Raw genomic sequence first — 12,178 nt, forward strand, 5'->3', positions numbered from 1 at the left:
CCGTCACATACATACATCTACATCCATTCTTTCACATACATATAACTACATCCATTCTTTCACATACATACATCTCCATCTATTCCTCGTTCATTTTCATCTATCTGATTCGTTTCACATCCTCATATCTATTTATAGAATACAAGAGAATTCTTATTTTTTATATAAGATTACTTTACGCATCTATTTATGCATAAATTCCATTTTGAGGAGAATAACACTTTTGAAATAAAAATCAATCTTTTATGCATCTTCCTATGCATAAATTCATCAATCTTTTATGCATCTTTCTATGCATAAAATTAAAATTGATGAGAATAACACTTTTTGGATAAAAATAAATGCTTTATGCATCTTTCCATGCATAAATCCAATTTAGTAGGAATTACACTTTTAGAATAAAATAATTTCTCTTATGCATCTAATTTATGCATAAATTCTATTTATGATGAAAATCACACTTTTAATATATATAAAATCTTTTATGCATATGTTTATGCATACAAATCATTTATGATGAAAATCACTCTTTTAATATAAAAGAATTTCTTTTATGCATCTACTTTATGCATAAAATCATTTATGGTGAAAATCACACTTTTAATATAAAAATATATCTTTTATGCATATGTTTATGCATACAAATTATTTAGGATGAAAATCACTCCTTTAATATAAAAGAATTTCTTTTATGCATCTAATTTATGCATAAAATCATTTATGATGAAAATCACACTTTTAATATATAAAAAATATCTTTTATGCATATGTTTATGCATACAATTTATTTATGATGAAAATCACTCTTTTAATATAAAAGAATTTCTTTTATGCATAAAATCATTTATGATGAAAATCACACTTTTAATATAAAAATAAAATTTCTTTATGCATCTTTCTATGCATAAAATAAAAATTGATGAAAACAACACTTTTTGGATTAATTTAAATTCTTTATGCATCTATCCATGCATAAATCCAATTTAGTAGGAATTACACTTTTAGAATAAAAAAGTAAAACTTATTTTTACACAATTTTAGAAAATTTTGCCATAACCTCCTTTGTATGGCTGACCATTTTTTAATTTTTAACTTTCTAAAATCAACTAGAATTTCACCAAGAGTATTTGAATCATTCTAATGTAAACATTTTCTACTTATTTAAGAGAAACATTAAGAAAAACTTGATTTTATCCATTAATCATTCATCTAGGATAAAGAATCGTTGGATTTACTAAAGAAGAGAGGGGAATGCCTTTTTTCAATGAGGCATAACATCATATTCATTTTAGAGAAGACAAAAACCATAAAAACCATAAAACTTAAGCATACATGGGAATTTATGCATTTCCTTACTTCCATTCATCAATTAACTTCAATAGCATCAAAAATCCATTCCAATTAAGCTTCTCAAGCTTGAGAGGGGTTGAGAAGAGAGAAACATTGAGAAATTATGGAAAAAGGTCAAAATTCACACTTTACCTTACAAATTGCTTGATTCTTTGATCACGGTAGAGGCCCCCAACCAATCAATTGGTTTGGTATGCTAATGGAGCCACCAATGAAGATTGAAGAAGGAGGGAAGCTCCAATTTCTTCAATTTGGAGAGAATTTTAGAGAATAGTAAAAATTATCATTATTTCAGCATAATTCTGGCATAGTATAATTCTCCTATTTTTTTTACAAAGGGCTCAGGTTCTATTTATAGGAGAGGGAGGCTCTAACCAAGGCCAACTGATTTCTAGAATTTTCCAGCATTCAGTTTGGTTGAATTTGGACCAGATTTGGACCTAGTTTGGTTCCTTTTTTATTCGGTTTGATCCAAGAGAGATGAGAGATAAAAATATCACATTATTTTTGAGTTTAAAACTCATTCAAGCATGTGAAGTAGGCGCCTCCTTAAAGGGACTCCCCTTCCTTACACGTGTCAAAATGGAATCATTATACCCAAAATATCTCATTTTTAATAATACTCATAGTTTTTTACTAATAAACCTTGTACATAGTCAACTCTTCATCTTATGTGGGCATTTACTCCTTTTTGGTTATTTTCTATTACAAATTGGATTTATCTCCTCCCCACACATGGATTGATTCTATTGGCCCATAGGAACCTTAATTTAAATTTTTTCAAAAATTTGGACCCCTAGGATAAGGCCTCTTGAGAGCAAATTATACTTGATTTCTAATGCACCTTCTGAAAATCTTTTGAAATTCTGTTTCAGGGGAAATTATTTTAATAAGAAGAGATATTTTTTCCTCCAAAAATATTTAAAAACTGAATTACCACTCTCTAGAAGATTTTCTCTCTCTAGGCCAAAACTGGTAGAAACAAGATCTTTTATATTTCTGAAGAGGGATTTGACTACAGGGGAAGATATTGGACATCCTGAGAGGCTGGGGAGGAATCTTACATTCTACCCCACTTTAAAAACGCGAGATGTTCTCATCTCGCAAAACTAGAGGAGAATTCTTTTTCTTAAGATCCAACTTATTATGGGTTCCTTATATTTTGGTGAACCCAAACAGAATCCTGGGATTAAGATCCCTTATATAAATCTCATTTTTAAATAACAATTCACTCAAATCATAACATTCAATTCCTTATCACAATAATGGTCCATTAGACCGAATTTTCTATCTGAGCAGTCCTTCATGGAAATTTTTCATTTATGCAGATTTTTAATTTGACCTTCCTTTAACTTGATCCACTGGGTCAAGTGTTAATAGCAGCAATCTGCCAGCACAATCCACTAATCTCATAGTGATTTGCTGGAGTCATTAACGTCATTCTAGTTATGAACATCATCACACTGACTCGTCCCATTCATCCTCATTGCGGTTTCACTCAGCTTATTACATTTCAACCAAATTTCACGAATCATCATTTTTCAATCAGAATCCAAATCAACTCATCAGTTCTTAACCAGAATTTAAAAATCATATCAACCACATTCGAATTCATTATATGGATAGCATTAATGCTTATAATTTCAAGTCTCAGATTTATCGTATATACTGCCAGTAAAGAGCTGTAGTTATACCCTCGATATATATGGGTAGTCATGGTTCTTGGAACTATAAGGTAAATACCATCATGTCTAGGCCTCAAGCAAGTCAAGGATTCCATACAATTGCGGTACTTCCATTTGAAGACCCAATTACTAATTTACAAATTTCAGTTTGAATATCAAATTGTATGAATTTTATCACACAATTACAACCTTTTAGTACTTCTTGATAAATTTTTGACATAATTGGCTTCTCGATTGATCCTCATTAGCCAAATAGCTCTGATACCAACTGTAAGATCCCTGTCCCCACCGCGCTACGGATTCTGGGTGCTAGCAGTGGAAGTAGCACTTCTTGCGCGAGGTAGGGTCCCACACTCGGGGCCTCGCCCACGGATATCCGGACAAGAGACTAATCCATCAATTTTTCCAAAACCGAACCTAGAAAAACTTCCTTTGCCCGGAAAGCACGGGCGATTCCACCAGGATAACTTTTCTCTAATGTAGTCAAAAGCCTTAACTAACTGAACTGATCTGATCGAACTCGTAAGTTCCATAGTCAGGTCAAGGTTGCACTTGGATCATAGAGACCAACGCTTTTTTCCTCATCGAGAGGCATAGCCGTTGTTTGATTCTTTTTCCATAGAACAATTTTTGTCCGAGATTTACTTCATCTATCGAACTAAACAGAAATTGAGTCTCAATTTACGGATCCATCAGTCCAGCCTAACCCCATCCAGTCCCATGGGTTAGCAAATCGCCTAACCACTGTAGTGATGGACCTCGTGGGGGTCACTATATGTAAATCCTCTATATCACGTGCGTTCAAGGCCTATTTAAAAAGTCCCTTATCTGTGAATTTTTTAGTGAATATAATGTATCCTTTCCTATTCAAATCTGTTTTTTTAAAATACAATAAATAAATCCCCTTTGTAAATATATTTCTGTAAGTTTTCAATATTTAAAATGTCCTTCTGTTGAACCCACGTGATACTTACATATTTATACGAGTGACCTCCCCGAGTGATGGACCAAATTAGGAATTTGGTTAGGTTTTGTCCCGGGTACCAGGGAAAAGAGTTCCGAGGCCCCCTAGTCGGATGTTCATGCAAACATAAAACTAGTCACACCACTTACACACCCAATATGAAATTGCCTTTTTCTCAGCATCATCTATCTTTAAAACAATCCTTTAATAAAACCGTTGTATCACTGATCACAATCCTCCAAAATATCCGGTTGAATCTTAATTTCCAATCATTGCTTCATCGGAGTATCTATGGCATCATTGCCAACTAGAACGCTTACCACCTGTCCACTCAGGGGCCTTTTCAATAGTTTCTAGCTCATAGTACCTGACAATATAATCACTTATAAAAAATCAAGATGGAATCTCCGTTGAAGATTAGTAAGATCAACTAACAGATCCATATAAAAGAGCCATGGACTCATCCGTTGAGGACCAGCAAGGTCAATCAACCAGATCCATGCCCGGTTTCAGAAAACAACTCTTACTCCTTGATTCAATATCTTCCACGACGCATGTGTGGGTATCTTCGGCGACCCAGAGCCAGAGCACCGTATGGTCAGCACCCTCTAGGATCCCTCGCAGGTCACCTAGCGCTTCACTCATAGGCCGCTTCCTTGGTCCCTCATCCACCGTACCGAAAGCTCACCATTTAAATGGAACCAAGGTTGGTCAAGACCTGAGCCGACCTTGCTATGCGAGACGTCCTCCATTGACTCTCCGTCTCAGCAGTTGCAACTTTATTAGTTAGGTCTCTACGACCACATTCTCAAGACAGTCAAAATGCTTCCCTAGCATTCTTAACATAAAACAGTCATTTACAAACAGTTCACAAATACAGTTTCTATAATGAACTCACATCTGTCCAGATTGTTCCACATCAATCCATATTACTTAACCCAAATCCAATTCATATGTGTATCACATTCACATTCACATTCACATTCATACATCCACATTCACATTCACATACATCCACATTCATATGTGTATCACATTCACATTCATACATCCACATTCACATTCACATACATCCACATTCTTACATCCATATCCACACCCACATCCATACATCCACATTCACATTCATACATCCACATTCACATTCACATACATCCACATTCTTGTCTCCATATCCACATTCACATCCATACATCCACATTCACATCCACATCCATACATCCATTTCCACATCCATATTCATACATCCGCATCCATATCTACATCTATACATCCATGCATCCACATTCACATCCACATTCCTACATCCACATCCACATCCATATTCATACATCTACATCCATATCTACATCTATGCATCCATACATCCACATCCACATCCACATTCATACATCCACATCCACATCCACATCCATGCATCCATGCATCCACTTTCTCATCCACATTCACATTCACATACATCCACATTCTTACATCCATATCCACACCCAGATCCATACATCCACTTTCTCATCCACATTCACATTCATACATCCACATTCACATTCACATACATCTACATTCTTACATCCATATCCACATTTACATTCATACATCCACATCCACATCCACATCCATACATCCATTTTCACATCCACATCCATATCTACATCTATACATCCATACATCCACATCCACATCCACATTCATACATCCACATCCACATCCATACATCCATTTTCACATCCATATTCATACATCCACATCCATATCTACATCTATACATCCATACATCCACATCCGTACATCCATTTTCTCATCCACATTCACATTCACATACATCCATATCCACACCCACATCCATACATCAACTTTCTCATCCACATTCGCATTCATACATCCACATTCACATTCACATACATCCACATTCTTACATCCATATTCTTATCCACATTCCACATTCATACATCCACATCCACATTCCATATCTACATCCATACATCCATTTCCACATACATCTTTCCTTTCACATACATCCTTCACATAGATACATCTACATCCATTCTTTCACATACATATAACTACATCCATTCTTTCACATAGAATTCTTATTTTTTATACAAGATTACTTTACGCATCTATTTATGCATAAATTACATTTTAAGGAGAATAACACTTTCGAAATAAAAATCAATCTTTTATGCATCTTCCTATGCATAAATTCATCAATCTTTTATGCATATTTCTATGCATAAAATTAAAATTGATGAGAATAACACTTTTTGGATAAAAAATAAATTCTTTATGCATCTTTCCATGCATAAATCCAACTTAGTAGGAATTACACTTTTAGAATAAAAGAATTTCTCTTATGCATCTAGTTTATGCATAAATTCCATTTATGATGAAAATCACACTTTTAATATAAAAAAAATCTTTTATGCATATGTTTATGCATACAAATCATTTATGATAAAAATCGCTCTTTTAATATAAAAGAATTTCTTTTATGCATCTAATTTATGCATAAAATCATTTATGGTGAAAATCCCACTTTTAATATAAAAATATATCTTTTATGCATATGTTTATGCATACAAATTATTTAGGATGAAAATCACTCCTTTAATATAAAAGAATTTCTTTTATGCATGTAATTTATGCATAAAATCATTTATGATGAAAATTACACTTTTAATATAAAAAAATCTCTTTTATGCATACAATTTATTTATAATGAAAATCACTCTTTTAATATAAAAGAATTTCTTTTATGCATAAAATCATTTTTGATGAAAATCACACTTTTAATATAAAAATAAAATTAATTTATGCATCTTTCTATGCATAAAATAGAAATTGATGAAAATAACACTTTTTGGATTAATTTAAATTCTTTATGCATCTATCCATGCATAAATCCAATTTAGTTGGAATTACACTTTTAGAATAAAAAAGTAAAAGTTATTTTTACACAATTTTAGAAAATTTTGCCATAACCTCCTTTGTATGGCTGACCATTTTTTTAATTTTTAACTTTCTAAAATCAACTAGAATTTCACCAAGAGTATTTAAATCATTCTAATGTAAACATTTTCTACTTATTTAAGAGAAACATTAAGAAAAACTTGATTTTATCCATTAATCATTCATCTAGGATAAAAAATGGTTGGATTTACTAAAGAAGAGAGGGGAATGCCTTTTTTCAATGAGGCATAACATCATATTCATTTTAGAGAAGACAAAAACCATAAAAAACATAAAAATTAAGCATACATGGGAATTTATGCATTTCCTTACTTCCATTCATCAATTAACTTCAATAGCATTAAAAAGCCATTCCAATTAAGCTTCTCAAGCTTGAGAGGGGTTGAGAAGAGAGAAACATTGAGAAATTATGAAAAAAGGTCAAAATTCACAGTTTACCTTACAAATTGCTTGATTCTTTGATCGCGGTAGAGGCCCCCAACCAATCAATTTGGTTTGGTATGCTGATGGAGCCACCAATGAAGATTGAAGAAGGAGAGAAGCTCCAACTTCTTCAATTTGGAGAGAATTTTAGAGAATAGAAAAAATTATCATTATTTCAGCATAATTCTGGCATAGTATAATTCTCCTATTTTTTTACAAAGGGCTCAGGTTCTATTTATAAGAGAGGGAGGCTCTAACCAAGGCCAACTAATTTCTAGAATTTTCCAGATTCAGTTCGGTTGAATTTGGATCAGATTTGGACCTAGTTTGGTTCCTTTTTGATTCGGTTAAATGATCCAAGAGAGAGGAGAGATAAAAACATCACATTATTTTTGAGTTTAAAACTCATTCAAGCATGTGAAGTAGGCACCTCCTTGAAGGGACTCCCCTTCCTTACACATGTGTCAAAATGGAATCATTATACCCAAAATATCTCATTTTTTTAGTAATACTCATAGTTTTTTACTAATAAACCTTGTACATAGTCAACTCTTCATCTTATGTGGGCATTTACTCATTTTTGGTTATTTTCTATTACAAATTGGATTTATCTCCTCCCCACACATGGATTGATCCATAGGAGCCTTAATTTATTTTTTTTAAAAATCAGGACCCCTAGGATAACGCCTCTTGAGCAGATTATACTTGATTTCTAATGCACCTTCTAAAAACCATTTTTGAATTTTTGTTTCGCGGGAAATTATTTTAATAGGAAGAGATATTTTTTCCTCTAAAAATATTTAAAAACTGAATTACCACTCTCTAGAAGATTTTCTCTCTCTAGGCCAAAACTGGTAGAAACAAGATCTTTTATATTTTTGAAGAGGAATTTGATTACATGGGAAGATATTGGACATCCTGAGAGGCTGGGGAGGAATCTTACATTCTACCCCACTTAAAAAACATGAGATGTCCTCATCTCGCAAAACTAGAGGAGAATTCTTTTTCTTAAGATCCAACTTATTATGGGTTCCTTATATTTTGGTGAACCCAAATAGAATCCTGGGATTAAGATCCCTTATAAAAAACTCATTTTTAAATAACAATTCACTCAAATCATAACATTCAATTCCTTATCACAATAATGGTCCATTAGACCGAATTTTCTATCAGAACAGTCCTTCATGGAAATTTTTCATTTATGCAGATTTTTAATTTGACCTTCCTTTAACTTGATTCACTGGGTCAAGTGTTAATAGCAGCAATCTGCTAGCACAATCCACTAATCTCATAGTGATTTGCTGGAGTCATTAACGTCATTCCAGTTATGAACATCATCACACTGACTCGTCCCATTCATCCTCATTGCGGTTTCACTCAGCTTATTACATTTCAACCAAATTTCACGAATCATCATTTTTCAATCAGAATCCAAATCAACTCATCAGTTCTTAACCAGAATTTAAAAATCATATCAACCACATTCGAATTCATCATCTGGATAGCATTAATGCTTATAATTTCAAGTCTCAGATTTACTCGTATATACTGCCAGTAAAGAGCTGCAGTTATACCCTCGGTATATATGGGTAGTCATGGTTCTTGGAACTATAAGGTAAATACCATCATGTCTAGGATTCAAGCAAGTCTTGGATTCCATACAATTGCGGTACTTCCATTTGAAGACCCAATTACTAATTTATGAATTTCAGTTTGAATACCAAATTGTGTGAATTTATCACACAATTACAACCTTTTAGTGCTTCTTGATAAATTTGTTTGACATAATTGGCTTCTTGCTTGATCCTCATTAGCCAAATAGCTCTGATACCAACTGTAAGATCTCATTCCCCACGGCGCAACGGATTCTGGGTGCTAGCAGTGGAAGTAGCGCTTCTTGTGCGGGGCAGGGTCCCACACTCGGGGCCTCGCCCCACGGATATCCGGACAAGAGACTAATCCATCGGTTTTTCCAAAACCGAACCCGGAAAAACTTCTTTTGCTCGGAAAGCACGGGTGATTTCACCAGGATAACTTTTCCCTAACGTAGTCAAAAGCCTTAACTAACTGAACTGATCTGACCGAACTCGTAAGTTCCATAGTCAGATCAAGGTTGCACTTGGATCATAGATACCAATGCTTTTTTCCTCATCTCGAGAGGCACAGCCGTTGATTCTTTCCATAGAACAATTTTTGTCCGGGAATTACTTTATCTATCGAGCTAAACAGAAATTGAGTCTCGATTTACGGATCCATCAGTCCAGCCTAGCCCCATCCAATCCCATGGGTTACCAACCACTGTAGTGATGGGATCAAATTAGGAATTTGGTTAGGTTTTGTCCCGGGTACCAGGGAAAAGGGTTCCGAGGCCCCCTAGGTGGATGTTCATGCAAACATAAAACTAGTCACACCACTTACACACCCAATATAAAATTGCCTTTTTCTCAGCATCAACTATCTTTAAAACAATCCTTTAATAAAACCATTGTATCACTGATCACAATCCTCCAAAATATCCGGTTGAATCTTTATTTCCAATCATTGCTTCATCGGAGTATCTATGGCATCATTGGTAACTAGAACGCTCACCACCTATCCACTCAGGGGCCTTTTCAATAGTTCCTAGCTCATAGTACCCAGCAATATAATCACTTATAAAAAATCAAGATGGAATCTCCGTTGAAGATCAGCAAGATCAACCAACAGATCCATATAAAAGAGCCATGGACTCATCCGTTGAGGACCAGCAAGGTCAATCAACGAGATCCATGCCCGGTTTCAGAAAACAACTCTTACTCCTTGATTCAATATCTTTCACGATGCACGTGTGGGTATCTTCGGCGACCCAGAGCTCGAGCACCGTATGGTGAGCACCCTCTAGGATCCGTCTCACAGGTCACCTAGCGCTTCACTCATAGGCCACTTCCTTGGTCCCTCATCCACCGTACCGAAAGCTCACCATTTAAATCGAACCGAGGCTGGTCAAGACCTCGACCGACCTTGCTACGCGAGACGTCCTCCATTGACTCTCCGTCATAGCAGTTGCAACTTTATTAGTTAGGTCTCCACGACCACATTCTCAGGACAGTCAAAATGCTTCCCTAGCATTCTTGACATAAAACAGTCATTCTTGACATAAAACAGTCATTTACAAACAGTTCACAAAAACAGTTTCTATAATGAACTCATAGCTTTCCAGATTGTTCCACATCAATCCATATTACTTAACCCAAATCCAATTCATATGTGTATCCATTCTTGACCTAATACATCATTTTCCATTCCATCGCATCAGATTCATTCACTTCACATAACATTCATTCCTATCTTTCATTAATTTACATTATGTCTCATCACATCATTTCTCATTCCATCTTATTCATTCACATCTTATATCATTCATTCACATTCTGATTCACATGACATCTCATTTCATCCATTCGCTCATATCAACGTCATATCCATTCACATACATATTCGCATTCATTATTCCATATACACATCCACATTCCTACATCCACATCCTCATCTACATCCATACATCCATTTTCACATCCACATTCATACATCCACATCCACATCCACATCCACATTCACGTCTACATCCATACATCCACATCCATATCCACATTCATACATCCATACATCCACATCCACATCCACATTCATACATCCACATCCACATCTACATCCATACATCCATTTTCACATCCACATCCACATTCATACATCCACATTCACATCTACATCCATACATCCATTTTCACATCCACATTCATACATCCATATCGATACATCCATTTCCACATCCATATTCATACATCCACATCCATATCTACATCTATACATCCATACATCCACATCCACATCCACATTCATACATCCACATCCATACATCCACTTTCTCATCCACATTCACATTCATACATCTACATTCACATTCACATACATCCACATTCTTACATCCATATCCACACCCACATCCATACATCCACTTTCTCATCCACATTCACATTCATACATCCACATTCACATTCACATACATCCACATTCTTACATCCATATCCACATTCACATTCATACATCCACATCCACATCCACACCCATACATACATTTCCACATGCATATTCATACATCCATATCCATATCTACATCTATACATCCATACATCCACATCCACATCCACATTCATACATCCACATCCATACATCCATTTCCACATCCATATTCATACATCCACATCCATATCTACATCTATACATCCATACATCCACATCCACATCCACATCCACATCCATACATCCACTTTCTCATCCACATTCACATTCATACATCCACATTCACATTCACATTCACATACATCCACATTCTTACATCCATATCCACACCTACATCCATACATCTACTTTCTCATCCACATTCACATTCATACATCCACATTCACATTCACATACATCCACATTCTTACATCCATATCCATATCCACATTCACATTCATACATCCACATCCACATCCACATCCACATCCATACATCCATTTTCACATCCATATTCATACATCCACATCCATATCTACATCTATACATCCATACATCCACATCCACATCCACATTCATACATCCACATCCACATCCATACATCCATTTTCACATCCATATTCATACATCCACATCCATATCTACATCTATGCATCCATACATCCACATCCACATCCACATCCACATCCACATCCATACATCCACTTTCTCATCCACATTCACATCCATACATCCACTTTCTCATCCACAT

The sequence above is a fragment of the Cibotium barometz genome, chromosome 50 (genome assembly GCF_041138505.1).
Source record: "Cibotium barometz isolate CiBa-2024 chromosome 50, ASM4113850v1, whole genome shotgun sequence".
NCBI lineage: Eukaryota > Viridiplantae > Streptophyta > Polypodiopsida > Cyatheales > Cibotiaceae > Cibotium > Cibotium barometz.